General features: G+C 40.6%; 1 long non-coding RNA gene across 2 annotated transcripts in view; it reads right to left on the bottom strand.

The window, feature by feature from the left end:
- LOC148977544 (uncharacterized) overlaps nt 1-17,495 on the bottom strand; it is a 139,009-nt gene extending 121,514 nt beyond the window's left edge. For both annotated transcript variants that reach the window (XR_016169670.1, XR_016169671.1), the window contains exon 1: nt 17,007-17,495. This is a non-coding gene — a long non-coding RNA (uncharacterized LOC148977544). The remainder of the gene's footprint in view (nt 1-17,006) is intronic.
- Between the last annotated feature and the right edge of the window lie 648 nt (nt 17,496-18,143).

Genomic DNA, 18,143 nt, shown 5'->3' with positions numbered 1-18,143 from the left:
ACAACATCACACTACATCATGGCCTGGGCCTATAAATACAGTTCGATGGGCTGATATAATCTAATATAATTTTTAATCTCTTCAGCGAAGCTGACATGTCTCTGGATCCAGAGTGAAGAAGCCGCGCCGTCTGAGAAAAAGCTTGCAGCGGGACGAGTCTTTGCATCTCGTCGCCTTCTTGCTGGCCTCCTTCTCGCCGCCGGCGTTAATATCCTTATACTGAGTGTGTGTTCGCCTCTCTTTATCTAAAAGAGCAGCATCTTTTTAAAGACGCCTCGTTCCTGTGGTTAGTGCCGAGCCACACTAAGCGCCGGGGGCCGCCATTTCATCTGTGTTTCCTGCCTGGGTAAGGATCATGCAGCTCCCGTGCTCACTGACGGCGGCTGCCGTCATCATTGCGAGCTATTGCCATGGTGACTCTGAGGACTCGCCTGGCATTTTTCTCCCGTTATAGTGCCGCTATAGTGACACCATAAAAAGCGCCGTACTCAGCGAGTATCTGAGCCTTAGCCTGTCCGCGAAAGCTCGCCAGTTCGCCCACCAGCTCGCCCAGTTCCCTTCGAGTCTCTCACCGACAGACAACGGCCGCAGTCTGCCGCCATATCCACCATTGATGACGACGAGATAGCTGCATCTGTAGAGGAGACCAGCTGATCTATCCTGGTGTCGGACAGTGAGGATTGGGCGAGCGGGAGGAGTGGGCGGTGCCCACACACAACCGGCTGGATGGATGTTTCCTGCAAAGGGACCGCACTCCACCGTCTTTTAGGCCCGTCCTTTTTCTTCGTGAAGCCTTGGAACGCCCCCTTCTCAGCCGCAGCATTCTCTGTGGTGGACGGGGCTAAAGACAGAGGATATCACTCTCTTCCTCCAGTAGAAGAAGGTAGTTGCCCCTCTTTGCCCGCCCTCTGCTGGATGGCAAGCTAAGATGGTGCTTCCTTCTAAAGCTTGCCGCACTACTTCTTCACACCGTGAAATCCGCTTCACAGGCCATTAGGCGGAACATGGCTTCTCTCACCGTTGCTGAGAGACACCTATGGCTGACGTTATCTGAGATGCCAGACTCGAAGAGCTCTGCGATCTACAAAGGCACCCATCTGGCCACTTTGGATCATCCATCAAAGATTACGCGGATAGATTCGCTGAGGTTAAGAAGATATCACAGGCTATAGGGTATCTGGACTCATTAAAATCCACAGTTGAAACGCTTTTAACCTTTGCCTTCCACCCTGGTAATTCACCAGCGAGCGCAAGGAAGTCTGTTCCTAATGGCGTTCATTGACACGTCCATAGCAAACTGAGTTAAAACAAAGCCTCTCCCCTTTCCGGCAAGAAGGAATGCTGGAACATCGCATGATAATCAGATCACAAATTAATTCCACACGGACTATCATTAGAGTTGGTATATGATAGACCTAATTGATATATTAATATTTAATTATAATCAGTTTTGATTAAGTCTTGATATACAATTGAGCTAATATTAACCTGTCTGTAAAATATAGTCCATATATGCAATTGACCAGAGAAACTCTACAGAAGCACTTACCAAAACACTCTAGCTTCACAGCAGATCACCCAAAACAGCCGTCTGCTCAAAGCTCCCAGCCACAACCACCACCTGCCGCTGTCTTACAGCGCAATCAAGCCAAGACCAGAGACCATGCTCTCACTCTGTCGGCTGCGACTGTTCCAGTGTATTTTGCAGTAAACAAGTCGGTACCACGGCCCGCTTACTTGCACACAAATGCCGTTTCCACGGCAACCCAGAGAAATCACAGAGTGTAATTTCTGGTATTCCGGCCACGGCCGATGGTGTTATGAGTGTATTAAAAATGCCCACGATCCAGTTGTAGGGTATCTGGACTGTGTCATTTGGGACTCATTTAATTCTACATGTAAAAAAGCTTTTAACATTTGCTCGCGCCCAGTAATTCACCAGCGAGCGCCATAAAGTGCGTTCCTACTGCGTTCATTGACACTTTCATGGTGAACGTGAGCTCAAAAAAAACCTAAAATCAGCAAAGAGCCAGCCTCACACAGACGTTATCATCTCAAAACCTTCCCCCTTTCCAGCAAGAAGGAATCCCAGAGGGTGTGACATCTTCACGCTTTAAAAATCACTGATCATCAAGATCAGCTCTCTCTTCTTTGGACCTCTCTTCTTTCTCTTCTTCGGCTTCTTCCTGTGCCTTCATTTGTCCTTTCCTCTTAGTCTTTTGTTTTATTTTGTTAAGTTTTGTTATTCCTTTTTGTATTCTACTTTTAAATTCCACAGACGAGTAGTGAACTTTGCCTGAATTACTTCTTTGGTAACTTACAAAGACCTTTAAAGGTTCTCTAAGCGATGTGGGGCCAAAAAATGTTTTTGTCACATACATCAAACGTCTCCTCACTATCGGCTAGCTGCCTGTCCCCTAAACACACTGTAAAAAAAATGCGGTCTCTGTAGACACCACAGGCTCCAAAAACGGCAACAAAAACAATCATGTCTGACCCGGACCACGAAACCTAACAAACAGTGTTCCAGCCAATCACTTGCAAGAAGTATTTGAGGGTGGGTCTCAGGGGTTCGTGCGCATGCACATGAAGGGGGTGTGTGTGTGAAGGAGAGAGAAGCATAAGAGGGAAGTTTGAAAAACGGCCGAAACACGACCAAAGAGACGTCGTTCTGAGGAACAAATTAAAAAGAAGAAGGAGTCGGATAAAGAATGTGCGAAGTTTTTGCTTGACAGGTGGGTAACGTTAAATTGTTTTTTTTTTCTTCTAAATTGACGCTTATGTTCGCCAAACCCACACAAGGATATAATTAGCTGGAAATGCACGTTCACAATTATTTCAGGAAGGACGGAAGGGAGGGGGAGGAGATGAGATGTGGAGGAGGGAGGGTCTAGCTAGCCTCCGATTTGTTTGAAAATATTCCGAACGTCAACACCCAGGATCGCTCAGAGAACCTTTAACTCTGTTCAATTGCGTGCTCCGGACCCCTCCAGGCGACCATGTGACGCTCCGACAGAACGACCCACTACACACATGTGCTTTCGAGTCAGCACCACAAAGAATCATCTATGCAAGTATTGTTTATCGAGCTTTTAGAGCATTCAGAGCAAGATTCTGGTCAATAAGCTTTCAATAAGCTTTCTTGTCGCCAGTTTGTTGTGACCAGAGCTCAGATCTCATTCTACGCCTAGCTATTCATGCAAATACATGGGCAAAACTTCCCCGGGTATCAGAATGGGTGCTGAACATTATAAAAAGAGGCTCTTCGCTGCAGTTCGCTAAATCTACTTTGAGACGCAATAACGAAACTATTGAGCAAAGGGGCCATAGAGCATTTATCTCAAGCTCAGAGTGAAGGGAGTCTATACATATTTTCTCGTACCGAAAGAAAAAAAAACGGGGGTCTCAGACAGCTGAACAAAGTGCTTGTGAAACGCCAGTTCAGAATGCCAACCACCAGGAAAATCCTTGCGCAGATTTGCCAAGAGGACTGGTTCATGTCAAAAGATCTGAATGACGTGTATTTCCAAATAGGAAAGAAGCTTCTACACATAAACTGTCTGGAAATGATGGCAGTCAACAAAAAATAAATAAAAAATCACCACGTCTTCTGTCTGCTCTGACAACATGTCACACATGGTGCCCTATATAATTAGGGCAGGGTGGCGTCAGGTCCCGAAACCTTTAGAGGCTGATGGAACGCCTCCTGGTCTGGGCTCAGCTCAATTTGCGCTCATTGAGAGCAGCACATGTGCCTGGTCTCCTGAATTTGGGAACAGACAGACTGTCCAGAAACAATGTTCCAGCAGAAGTCTCTCTGCACCCGCAGACAGTCCTGCTGTGGGAGACATTCGACAGGTAGACCTGTTTGCGTCCCAAGTAAACGATCACTGTACAAAGTTTTTCTCCAAGAGCGGGGATGCGCTGGCCCAAGTCTGGCCCCACTGCCTACTCTATGCTTTTCCCCCCATCTTGCTCTTGCCTCAGGTATTGGAACAAATCAGGAAAAACGGATGCTCAGTGCTACTTGTGGCTCCGCTCTAGAAAAAACAGGCTTGGTTCCCAGTTCTGATGCAGCTGACAAGCACTGCCCCATGGTCAATACCAATGAGGAAAGACCTCCTCTCTCAAGCTAAGGGCTCGATTTGGCATCCTCGCCCGAAGCTGTGGTCCCTACATGCATGGGCCATCAACGGGTAACCGCTAACCTCCTGGAGGGAGTGGTGTTAAACACGATCACAAAGGCTAGAGTCCTGTCTACTAGACGAGTCTATTCTTCAAAATGGTCTTTGTTTTCTGGCTGGAGCAAAGCTTAAAGTTTTTGACCCCTAGACTGTGAGATTACGTTCTCTCCTTCCTTGCAGTAGATGTGAAATATATAAATAAAAATATGTTTATTCAGCCAGCTCACATACCTGTATTTACTTCCTGTTTTCGGTCAAAAGTCCACAGTAATTGATTGTCAAGTTATCATTGATCGTGCGCGTGAACTCAACAATCAACTACTGTGGTCTTTGCCCGAAAACAGTAAATAAATACAGATATGTGAGCTGGCTGAATAAACAAATTGTATTCATATCTTTCACATCTACTGTAATCAGATTCACCATGTTCACTTTGAATAAAATCACTCACATGGCTGTGCACTTGTAATGACACATCAAGGATGTTAAGAGGTTAAAAGCAGGTTTAAAACTTGCCCCATTTAAATCAACAGAGTCAACCCTTCTTCATCTGGTGGGTAGGATTACTTTTTTGGTTTGTGCAGTGTAATTGACATAGGCCTATTAAAAGATTTAATTATCTGGGAATTTTTGATTACAAATGTCACCTCCATTACACTGAAATTGCCCAATTTTAAACAATTTAGTAATAATTTAACTTGTTTTGTGGTGTAGGTCTATGTATTTTATAATGTTAACTTAAAATAATAGTAATAGTAATTTAAAGATGTGGTAGCATTGGGTCAGGACGGGAATGATAACTCTGGGAGTTTGAGGGGTGTGTTGTGAATGATTCCGTCTTCTCACACTGCGACACAGGTTCGTGGATCCGAGTGTTTTATATTGCATATCGTAACAGCCTTAAATGTATTGTCCTTGCAGATAAATATACTCACACAGCTTAGGTTAGAAGCCTCCAGTGAGTTCAACACTTTGAGTTCAACGTTTCAGGGGATACCCGGGAAATGTTGAGAGGTGACGAGGGGAGTTGAGAAAAGAAATGTTTATTTCAGCGAATTTACTAAAGCTATGACAACTTTAATTGTCATTTAAAGGTTCTCAAAGCGATCCTGGGTGTTGACGTTCGAATATTTTCAAACAAATCGGAGCTAGACCCTCTCTCCTCCGCATCTCATCTCCTCCCCCTCCCTTCCGTGCTTCCTGAAATAATTGTGAACGTGCATAGTTCTAGCTAATTATATCCTTGTGTGGGTTTGGCGAACATAAGCGTCAATTTAGAAGAAAAAAAACTATTTAACGTTACCCACCTGTCAAGCAAAAACAGAGCAACCTGAATGTCGGACTGGAAGCCCTTCTGCCGCCGGAGTTCTCGCCATCGTTAAAAAGCTTTGCTACCGATGTAAATTCGGAACTTCGCACATTCTTTATCCGACTCAGTCTTCTTTTTAATTTGTTCCTCAGAACGACGTCTCTTTGGTCGTGTGTCGGTAATTTTTCAAACTTCCCTCTGATGCTTCGCTGCTCTCCTTCACACACACACACCCTTCATGTGCACGCGCACTAACCCCCCAGACCCAACCTTTAAATACTTCTTGCCAGTGATTGGCTGGAACACTGTTAGGTTTCGTGGTCCGGGTAAGACATGATTGTTTTTGTTGCCGTTTGGGGAGCCTGTGGTGTCTACAGAGACCGCGTTTTTTTCAGTGTGTTTAGGGGACAGGCAGCTAGCCGATAGTGAGGAGACGTTTGATGTATGTGACAAAAAATGTTTTGGCCCAGCATCGCTTAGAGAACCTTTAAATACCTTTACTCAATTATCTGGACTACAAAACTTTGGGATATTATTTTTGAATGTCTGTACTTTGAAATTACTTTGAATTTACTTTGTACTTTGAATATATATATATATACACTGTATTTGCATGTTATGACGCAATCGTTAGCCTATTTTTACAAAAATGGATTCTATGGGGCCATAACGCAAGTTACGATGTAATGGAGCATTTTATACATTGTTGTGTTTCTTTAGAAAAAAATAATGGACAAATGGAGTCTTTGGACAGTTCAGATGCAAAGTTATGCGCTGTCAAAGTGACGCCAAAATGAATGGGAGTCAATAGAATGCTAACAGCAAGTGATGGCCTGCTACAATAGCGGCCTCCAAGGGAAACTTAATTTTCCGGCTGATGGATTACCCCCTTGGTTCTTAGTCAAATTGAAGGTAATTACATCTTTGTGCCTGAGACCATCATGACATCTGCATTGTTTACCAAGCAACTGTTGACTAATGGTCTGAAAAGGTGGTGAATATTGAACATCAGTTATAGTATTTGTTACTAAATTATTATTTTAATAAATTAAAATATAAGACTGATTTGATATTAAGAATACTTATCTATAATAAATAGAATGTTAATAAAACCATCTAAAATAATATTATATAGATTGTTGAATGTGCAAGGTAAAGTTTTCACACCAGAATTAAGTAAAAAAGCAAACAAAAAAAACAGCTAGAAGTCCCCATTTCAGAAAATCACCACACAGACAGCTTGTTAGGAAAGCAAACATAATGAATATATAACTCAGTTTAGAGATTTCTTAAAAGTTAAAACTAGCTGAAGTCAGGGTAAATTAAGCACAGATTGAGTTCTGAACTGAAATTAGACAATATTATTCATTTTCCCAACATGTTTGAGATTTTATTGGCAACTTTTGCCCCTTTGGAGAATTCAGCAGGTATTATTTTTCCCTTTTGAAAATCCTTGAACGTAAAGTGATTTACTTTTACAGGTTTCGGATTTGACTTTTTTGTTCTTCAAGGACATTCATCCTGCTGCCAAGAACTGTCAAACAGGAGCATATCAGTATAAAGAGGTGAGAGGACACCAATTAGAAAGCCATCTCTGACCAGGAGAGCCAGCGGCACAGCTTGCCACAGGAAGTGGGATGCCTGACTTCCTGCGTGGGGTCACAGCTGTTTATAGAGACACTGATATTTCGAACCAATACAGGAGCCGTTTAGCTCGGAAGGAGACAGAGCTCATTTGAATAGCAAAGTACCATCTCAATGTCACCAGTGAATTTACATTGTCTTAAACATCTGTCGCTGGAACAAGGACTTTAGTGAAATTATGAGCATGTGGGTGTCAAAACAGTTTATGCAGAGCAAGAGGCAGATTGTTATGAGCGGGGAGAGGTAGAAATGCAATTTCATCATCATAGATATGAGATATTCATTGTGAATGTCTATCATATCTATAATGTGATGTTCATTTTGAACGCAAATACGTTACGCTTTGTATTTGTGGTTTCATGTACACAAAAGCATTACGCATGGAATCATTTCCACATGTTAAACTTTTATAGATTTCCCCCATGCTGTACATTGGTGTGTAGTTGTCTAATATAAAAAAAATATATAGCTTTTGCTAAAGTTTTTGAAACAGATTCTTTCAAAGTCATAACACATGACCTGAACCCACAAAAGTGCTTCTACAATCATTTAACCAAAATAGAACTTTTATTACATCAAAATTGCTTTTGAGATAGAAGTTAAAACACCTTTTCACTCACCTAGGATTCCTCATCTTGGTATCCTATCACAGTTTGGACTGGGATACTCTTACCTAGGGTGAACAACTGGAGGTATGGAAGTGATGACGAGGTGTGATTGGCTCCTGCTATGCGCAGCTGTCCATGTCCATACTTGCCCCAGCGCAATTACACTCCCTGATCCCTGGCCGCTCCACTGCCATGCAGTCAGACCCATTAATCTCCCTGGCTGAGTGGTGTGCCATGTGTTAACAGGGAGGTCCCTACTCACTCTGCACCTGGCCAGTGCAGTCAGGGCCTAGCCAGTCATTCTCCCTTCTCCTCACGCCTATCCTCTCTCATTGATTACACCTAACAAACCGGCTGTAACAACACGGGAATGTCTACAAACATCTTCATTTGCTTTCAGCCCAAGGCAATACTCACTGAAAGACATTAACATTTTTAAGTCAGCAGAAATCTTCATTGTTGTGGCCTTGGGGTTAGCGTACGCACTGCGACATTGAGCCGTGGAGCTAATGTGGGAAATGTAGGTGTAAGGCTGGTGACATTTCCTGTCCCTTTCAATCTTTAGGAGTATAGCTAGCGCTAATCTGATTTTCTAACATCACGCAACATGCCATTCAAGGGGAGTCAGAAGTATCATAAATATGAGTAAATGACAGAGCAAAGTATTAATGAGTGAGAAACCCAGAAATCTAAATGATACAAGAACTAGAAGGGACATGACGATTTAAGACATGGCAGGAACACGCATCTATAATAAAGATAATATGCACACACCTTTGAGCAAAAAAAGAAAAAGAAAGAAAGAAAATTAGCCCATGATTTACTCACCCTCAAGTCATGCTAGGTGTAAATGACTTTCTTCTTTCAGACGAATACTATCGGAGTTATTAAAAATGTCCTGGGTCTTCTAAGCATAATGGCATGCCATTGAATGGCTGTTTCTGTTTTGAAGTCAAAAGTGCATCTATCTATCATAAAAGTAGATAGATGCTCCAGGAGGTTAATAAAGGCCTTCTGAAGCGAAGCTATGCATTTGTGTAAAAAAAAAAACCCATTTAAAACTTTATATTTATTTAAGTAAAATAACTAGCTTCCAGCCAAACGTACAGTACACAGTACGTATTTTTTGGCCACCAGGGGGCACTCGGTGTAAATAATAACAAAAGACGTACTTTGATGATGTCGGGCAAGAGCGTGGGCTCACGGGAGTTGTTGTCGCTGTAAATGACAACCAGCCCTCTGAGGGAGAGAGAGAGGGGTGCAAATACGCGAACCAGCAATAAAATGTTCATTGGAACATGCGTGCTAATTCAAAATACATGAGAAAAATGAGTGAGGAATGAGTGACAATACGTCTTATCGAACAGAGAGATACATGAATTATCCAACCCGTTCTCATCCCAAGGCGTCATATACTGACGCTTTTGACATTTTGTCTACATCCAACACTTGGCACCCTTTAGCGTCAATATGAGACGCAGATATATATGGGCCAGATGGCGCCTCCTAGTGGTGTAACCCTAACCCTACCCTAGACCTAAACCTACCCATAACTGAAAAAAGCTCTGTGCGCGTTATATTGACGCTAAAGGGTGCCATGTGCGTTGGATTTAGACGAAATTTCTAAAGCGTCACTATATGACGCCCTAGGATGAGATTGTGTTGGAATCATCAGACCCCTATTAAATCAATATTCCATCTAGCTAGTGTTAATAGATTTAAAAAACACAGTCACCTTTCGTTAATAATATAATTACGTTTATAGTATGGTATCGAACAAGATAATGTTAGTGAACTGCATATGAAGCTACGTTTTCCAGCTATAGAACAAACTTTACATTAATTTACATTATAGCTACATGACAGCTAAACCGTTATGAATTTACATTATAGCTACATGACAGCTAGACCGTCTGCGTTTTACACATGACATCATTTCACAAAATATACAGATAGATATAGTTAACAGAATGGGTGCTTAATTACCCGTTTAATACAATGCAAGCAAGATCGGCATCTCTCTGTAGCCTATATTTAGCTCGTCACGAAGCTCTCTCCTTTTTTTTTAAATGCAACCCAAAGCCAAACCCCCCTCAAGTTTGGTGCAGTTGAAAAATTATACTAGCTACTAATTTTTTCTGTCGTTTTCTTTGCTTTTATTGGTGCAGAGTTCCCCTTTGTGTTTGGCGGTTCCGCCGGAAATTAGAGAAAAAAGAGGAGTCAAAAGTTATATGACGCTATAGACGGGCGACAAAATGGAAATAAAGAAACGACCTGTGTCTTCGAAGTAAAAGTTGATAGAATGAGCATTTTTGAGGATGACATAATCACTGCCGAGATGTGTATTTGCTTTTTTTTTTTTTTTCTGAATTATATATGTGAATTAGTCTGTACTTATTTGTCTCAATACTTGGTCTTAATTAGTCTGCACTTAATAGCCTATGCAAATGTACTATTTTTTTTTGTTCTGTAGAACACTTGATTCTGATTGGTCAATCATGCTATCCAGCAGTATGTTATGTAAGGCATAATGTACATCCAGCCGGTTATATCGCAGAATAAACCTTGACAGGGTGATCAGTACTTGCATCACACTGAAGGGGTGTATTCTGCGATAACAAGCTGGAAGTACATTATCCCACTTATTACATTATGTACATCATGCCTTACTTAAAATTATTGTTAATATTAATTACAACTATTTTAGATTTATTATGACTATTTTATTACTATTCTATTTTATTTTTTTTATAATTGAATGTCAATTGAAATAGAAAAAAAAGGTCAAAAAATGTTATGTAGATATTTAGGGGACATGTTGGCAATGCCTATTCTGTTCTGATTGAAGACACTGTATATTCTGAAAGGATAATTGCCTGGATACCTCCAATAATTTACCACTTTGTGTATTCTTTTTCTAAGTAAATTAGCAATCAGGCATATCCATTTGAAACAGCACATACCTATGCACCAGAATCCAGTCTTTTTTTTCTTCTTTCAGTCAGTTTTATTGCTCGTTGATTGGCTGCTAACTTGTGATTAACACTGATAATACAGAGAATTAATAGAGATCCAACGTAATGTTAATTTAGGAGCACTGGTTTAATCATGGTCTGAATAACAAGGTCCCAAAGTTATGGTTTAGCAAGCCCTTTTTGTTCACTGAGATTAAGGGAGGGTCAGACAGTGCTCCATTGTTCAACTGGGAATGGAAACTCATTTGCGAAAATGAAGAATGTCTTGCCGGCATAAATCATGTTCCCTAATCCCTTCACTAATGCCACATAATGCAAATTGCCTCTTGCTAACAGATCATTCAATAGAGAAGAGGAGTGAGAAAAAAAAAGTTCATATATTCCTGCCATTTCTGGTTTAATTAACGTGATCAAGACTACACGTTGATTGAAACAGTAAGTAAACAAGTCCCTAAATGCTGGAACATGATTTACAAAGCCAAGCTTTAAAAGCTGAATTGTATTTGCCAGATCAGTAAACTTGAATGTCCAGGTAAAATAAAATAAACAAATATATGATAACTTAACACACCAGTAACGCACACCATATAGATTTATTTTTTTATTATTATTTTCCAAACGACTCACACTTTTTGTCTTTTATTAGTTGCTTACCGTATTGTTATACATCACAATGGTTAACGTCCTCTCTGGTTGCTATTTATTGTGAAATGATGTCTAAAGGAGTGGATTTATTCTTATTATTATTTTAGGAGTGGATTTATCCACTGAAGCAGTGTTCGTTTAATGCACACTGGTTTTATTTGTGTCGTAAACGTCTTTTTAATTAGCCAATTTAACAAAAATGAGGTTAGGACTGTCAAGGGGCTCATTAAGTTGAGGAAGGTCTCAAAGTCCCTCTTGTGACATGTATGGTTGTGATGTCATGCAGGATGACAGGCTTTCACAAGTCGAGTTTAGTAGTGTACTCACATGGTTTGCAGAGCTTGTAATTACACATGCTAGTGTACACTTCATCCCAAGCTCTCTAGGGCACTGGACATAAGACAGCCAAAGTGAGTCTAAGGCCTGCTTTTGCTGGTAAAGCAGGTGTTCTGTCATGTAGCACACAAACCAAGTGAAACAGTGCGTGTTTTTTTATGTTCTTTTTTTTACAATTAAAATATCTACACTATACATGGTATCTGATGCTCTGTTCGTCACAACATCGTAAAGGTTTAGTTCACCCAAAAATGAAAATAATGTTGTTTATTACTCACCCTCATGTTGTTCTAAACCCATAAGAAAAAGTTTCTGAAAAGACTCAATCGCTTTATATGACAAACAGGTAGAATTTAGGCTTTTATAAATATTAATTAACTCATACATCAGTTGTGGTAAATGGAAGTTCAAGCATGTTTGTTTGACCTGTGAGAACCAATGATATTTATTCTCATGTGTTAGGCAGCACTTTTGAGCTTCCACAAGAACCAATGAGGTTCATTCTTGTGTTGCACAGCACGTTTGAGCTTCAACAAGAACCAGTCAGGTTCATTCTTATGTTACGCAGTTTGAGCTTCCACAAGAACCAATGAGGTTCATTTGTGTTATGCAGCACATTTAAGCTTCCAAAAGAATCAGTGAGGTTCATTATTGTGTTACGCGGCACGTTTCACCCTCCTTTTATCGATGTCCTATTTAGATTTAGCCAGTGAAATAAGATTTCCTAAATTGTATAACATTTATATTGGGGCAACTAATTGCATTTTTAATGAATTAAAGTATACATTTATGATCCCAAACTTTTGAACCATACTGTATATGCATTTTCTATGAGAAATATATATGAGAGCCAAGTATACTTGTCTCAAATTGACATCACATGATATAAAACTCTTAGGGACCGTTCGGTATTTATGGAAAGGTCCACCGGAGGAAAATAGGGGAGGGTCATGTCTTTTTATTCTTTGATGAGGGGAGGGTCACCCAACTTTTGTATTCATCAAAATAGGTAAATTTCAAAGTGTCTTGTTTGGTGCATATTTTTTCCATGTAGCTCCATGTAGCTCTCTCGGTCCCCATCGCTATCAGATAGGTCTGACCCACCAAAAATCAGAGTGGCACTGTTTGACAGTCCATACGCACTCAGAAAAAGTGCATTAGAACAGAACGGCAAAGAAATGTTTACCCTGCAAAGCTTTAAAGCACGAGCAAAGAATGAACTTTTGTTATTGTGAATAAGTGCATTGTCCTGTGTGTGTAACTCTACCGCTGCATTACAGTAACATGTGATGTGAATGTACGTCGAGTGTATTGGGACCGAGGCGCCCAACTGCAGCTGATATAATGTGCGCTGTATCACGATACGACCATATTTTAGTTTTCATTCTTATTGCATTTCCACAACAGTGTTAGTGAGTAAATCTACTGAAATTGCCACCACAACAGTGGAGTGTGTTGTGTTGTGTTGGACATGGGGCTACAACATTTTTAAATTACTATTAGTACTATTTGAAGTTAACAATAAAATACGTAGGCTCCCTACACCAAAAAAAAACACTAGTTGAGGATAAATTCTTTAAAATTGGGTAATTCCAGCGTTATGGACGTGACATTTGCAGTCAAAACTTGAAATGTAAATTATCAGAAAATGTATTTAATACTGAAACGTCCGTTTATGTATTCATACTCCCTAAGGTGGGCTTACACGGTGCGATTTTTTGCTGTTTTACGAGCTCGCAGATTTTTTTTTTTAAACTCGGGAGAAATCGCGTGGAAACAGTTGTGCTCACATGTTGCGGCTCGTGTCGTGTGCAAGGAAGATACGAGTCGAGCTGAATCTCTCGACCTCACGATTATTTTTAAACATGTCTAAAAAGTTCGGGAGCTGTAGGCTTGAATTCGTGAGGTGTGTGCGCTGTGCGGTTGAATGAGCCGGTTTGTCAATCTATCTGAATATTGATCAATCAGGAGCTGAAGAAATCCACAGAAGAAAGGCGAAAATGGCCGTGAATTTGGACTATTGAAAGGGAAGCATACTACTTTATTATAATTTTAGTATCATAATGATTAATGAATGCATGCACAATTATCAGTGAACTTGATAAATGTTGCAGATATGTTTTACTATGCAAAAACAAATGCTTTTCAACTTGAGCACAAAATTACATGTTACATGAACGCGCAACCACTGCATCAGCACCGAAAACATGATTTAAAAAAAAATAAAAAAATTCAAATCAAAACTCGTGATACGAACCGAATTGTAGGTTTGGTCTATCGTTATAGCCCTAGTAAGATGAGAAAGCAGGAGTTTAGTCGTTTATCATGGCTATCTGAACATCTTTGCCAAGCGCAAACCAGTACAGACGTAATCCATAAATTATCAGGGAGGGTCATGCCTTTTTTCACAATCATTTTGGAGGGTCATAGAAAAAAATATTGCTGGCAAAGGGAGTGTCAAGTCTTGTTTGACTACAGATCTCAAATCTCCTCTGGTGGGCCCTTAAATAAATAATGAAAAGTCCCTTATTAAATACTTTACATACTCCAGTACTTTGTAAATAACAAAATCCATCTGATTGGATGTAGAATAAGAAAAATCGGGTTACATCATAATAGAGGAGATGTGCTTTGCACTCTAAAAGGTATAAGTTGAACTTTTAGTTTACTAAAAGTTTGACCTAAAAGAGCCAGAACAGTTGGAACAGTACGACATAAAAACAGAACCAAAAGCGCAGTGGTCCTGTTGATAGCCACCCCGCCATTAGGAGAACCAGCAAGCAGGAAAAAAAAGGCCATCACCATAAGCTCTTTGGAGAGATTCATTGTTGTGATGAAGTTCACCACATTGAGCACTCATTGACTCAAATCCCTCACGTCTTGTTAAATGGCATTTCTGCTCTGAAGGGACTTGCCCCACACTCACAAGGCAGATGTTGTTGCCGAGAGCGACAGAGTCTTCAGAAGCAATGTGATCCTCTAGGACCAGGCAAAAACAAACACAAAGCAGCATTTCATCTGGGGGGAGTTTACTCATGTTTGGATCTGCAGTGAAATGTGTGGCTCATCAAAGACCCTTAAGTGAGATCACATATGACGGGGAATATAGGCAGGCCAGGTGATAAAGGATTAATTCATGGAGATCTCTTTTTTTTTTTTTTTTTTTTTTCGTGCACAGCTGCCAGGATAAATAGAGCTCTGTGCTCACTAACTCCAGCGGATGCTCTCCGAGCTGCTGGGGCCATGTCTTGTCATAGGGTGTCTCTGATGTTGTTGGGTCAACAGTTCTGAAGGCCACTGTAAGAATCAAATCCCACTCACACATGAGTGTTTTTCTGTGCAGGTGGACCAGGCACTCATGACCTTATTTATTTATTTCACTTTATTTATTTATTTTTATTATTATTATTTATTATATTTTTTTGCTTCCAAGTGTTTTATTTTTCTGAACGTTTTAAGTGTATTAGCAATGTGGATATGTTTGCACAGCTCGGCAATTCACCATGCTAGTCAAGTCACATCATGTTTAGACCTATTTATTTAGCACTCCAAATTTGATTAAAGCAGCAGCTTGAGAGTATCAAACATAAAAAACAGTAACAGTGCTGATTTCGACTAGAATTACAACTTAATTCTATATAATAAAGTATAAAGTACATTTAATTTTATGTGTTTATATTTAATCTATTAGCAATGTTCTCTATGCAACTGTTATTTGAGCAATCAAATTTTAATTAAATAAGAGCAGTAGAGAGAGTTTTACAGTTTTAATTAAATGTTACATTTAAATTCTATACAGATGAGAAAGTGACGATTTTAACATGGTCTGCAGAAAAACACAGGGGTGCTCCCCAAATCTGAAACTCAGCCCACCCAGGCCCCATGTTGATTAGCCTATTTCAACAATACGTTGGAGTTTTCCCCTCTTTTCCACCTCGCTTTTAAGGGTGTACTCACACTAGCCAGTTTGAACCGTGCCCGAGTGCATTTGACCACCAAAGCGCGGTTCGTTTGACTAGTGTGAGTGGTCCGAACTGTGCCCGGGTGCGGCTCGATGAGCTGGGCCAGAGCACAGTTCAGTTGGACTCGGGCGCGGTTCGCATGCAGTGTGAGCGCTAACCGTGCTGGAGCATGGAACAGGATGGGTGAAGTCATGGTTTTGGGAACTGTAGTCTGTAATCAAAGCTGCAAAGTCCTTGCTGCACTTCAGCTGGTACCTTGCAAACCTCCTCATACGAGCAGCACGATTACGTGAAAATTTTCGCGCCACTATGGCGACACATCTGTTTAACAACAGGTGAGAGGGCTGTGGACCACCATGGACCAAACGACACAAACTTATCCACAAACAAAACAGAGCGATGGACTCCATCGGTCTTTGTCAGGTGATATCACACTCGCGAAAAACGAAGTGCATTATGGGCGTAGCCGCCATTTGTAAGGTATCGGTGCTGGGGTATTCTGTTGTAGGAGAATTGTTTTTTCATTATTTTTTCTTCAAACTAAACCATCCTAAACATGACACTATCATCATCATCAATACAGCAAACCTATCTTTGCTGTCACTAACTTTACAGCATGCATTTACATTCCTACCGAAGGATACAGTAACTTGGTAAAATGTCCGTGGGCTTTAACTGCAGACTGACCTCATGAAGTAGCGCGTGTATGACACGCCAATTCATATTTCCATTTTTGCCGTCCTATCAGCGTTTATGAACACCGTTGACTTAACGTTATTACTGTAAATATAAATATATGACTTACCTCAAACCTGTCCCTAAGCCTACCCATCACTGGGGTTAATGGCATTTATGACTGTTCCCTTACCATCCTAGGAAAAAAAAAGATGGCTCCCCAGATCTACATTTTGCTTCGTTCATTTGACGGCGTGTACAGACACGCGGAATCACTCGGACATTAATGGCGTAGACATACACGCGGATAGCTCAAAATGCGTAGAGATAACACGCCACTTGTCTGGTGTAAGTGTTACCTTCGGATGCTTCCACCTTCATCAGGAAAACTTTACAGATCGTAGCACGAGTTACAGATTATTGTAGCACGAGTTACAGATCACTCGCGCTACAATAATCTATATTTGACAGTAAAATAAAACCATAGATGGGTAGGATTAGGGGTGGGATTAGGGTTCAGGGGCAAAGATGGGAAGGTTTAGGAGTACGTAAGGTGGGACGAGTTGGATCTTGATCCAACCACTCCCCCTGGATTTCATGTTCTGCAGTAAGGGCCATCTCAGGAAACTGCCACTCTCCTAAGCTCAAAACACATACAAAACAAATACCTCCAATTCCACTGGAAACGATGCAGCGATCCTCCCGATCCCGAAGTAGGCCTCGTGCAGCTCCTCGTCCTCTCGCTCGCTCGATCGCTGACCGAACGAAACGCTCCTCCTACGTCGCCAGAGGAACCCCATAACTATCTGGGGCGCTATCTGGTCCTCAGTGATCCCACATTGAATGTAAAAAAAACAGAGATAACTGTCTTCAGGCTGTATACTGAACGTGATAGCGTTAATGTTCAGAGGCACTGATATCCGCAGTGAATGTTGCACACAATCTGTATCCGACTAGACGACCGAAAAACCACTCGGTAAATTGACCATAAAACCCGGACAGCGAACTAAAAACAAGCACACAAAAGCGATTCACCTCTGTGTCAGTCCTTCACATCAGATCTACATTTGATTGAAAAATATTGTAAACCTGTAAATACGTCAATTAAAAACTCGTGATGCAACACACGTCTCTAACATTCACATTTTTTTTCCGTGTCTCTCACGTTCACATCTTTTAACTCCTCCACCCACCACTCAAATTGCACAAAACTCCAACGAGGGCGGGACTTAACTCCCTTACACCAATAAAATAAACAAACACCTAACCTGATGGTTAATGCCACGTTTTCCACATGTGCACATCTATCAAACTTGTATATCAGTCACACGCCCTCTTAAAGGAACAATTACCCTATACTCACTAAACAAAGATTAATGGTTAATTCACATTTTATCTCTTAATTAAACACAAATACAAGCAAATAAATTGAGGTAACTTATTAACACCATACTTATAACCTATTGGTTACATGTAATTTTTACACTAAGTAATGTACGTGATCTGAAGAGTTTTGAGCGCTCTTTCCCATCTCACTTGTCTGAAATGACATCAAAATGAGTAAAACAAATCTATGAGCTACTCTTTTTTCTATTTATAACAAAAGTCTATGATATATGAGTTATCACACAAGCTATAGTGCTATTTTTCTGAACATCAGCACTGTCGCAAATGCAGGCTACAACAGTTCAATAAAATAACTACACATCTGTTTTTGCTCCATCAGGAAACAGAACAAATCAGATGAGTAAACGATTCAATTAGGCTATACATTTATAAAAACATTTTGTTGTTTTTGAAGTATT

Source organism: Pimephales promelas, chromosome 9 (genome assembly GCF_988280905.1).
Source record: "Pimephales promelas chromosome 9, fPimPro1.hap1.1, whole genome shotgun sequence".
In the NCBI taxonomy this organism is placed as follows: Eukaryota; Metazoa; Chordata; class Actinopteri; order Cypriniformes; family Leuciscidae; genus Pimephales; species Pimephales promelas.
The sequence above is the reverse complement of the archived record's forward strand: the minus strand, read 5'-3'. Positions and strand labels throughout refer to the sequence as shown.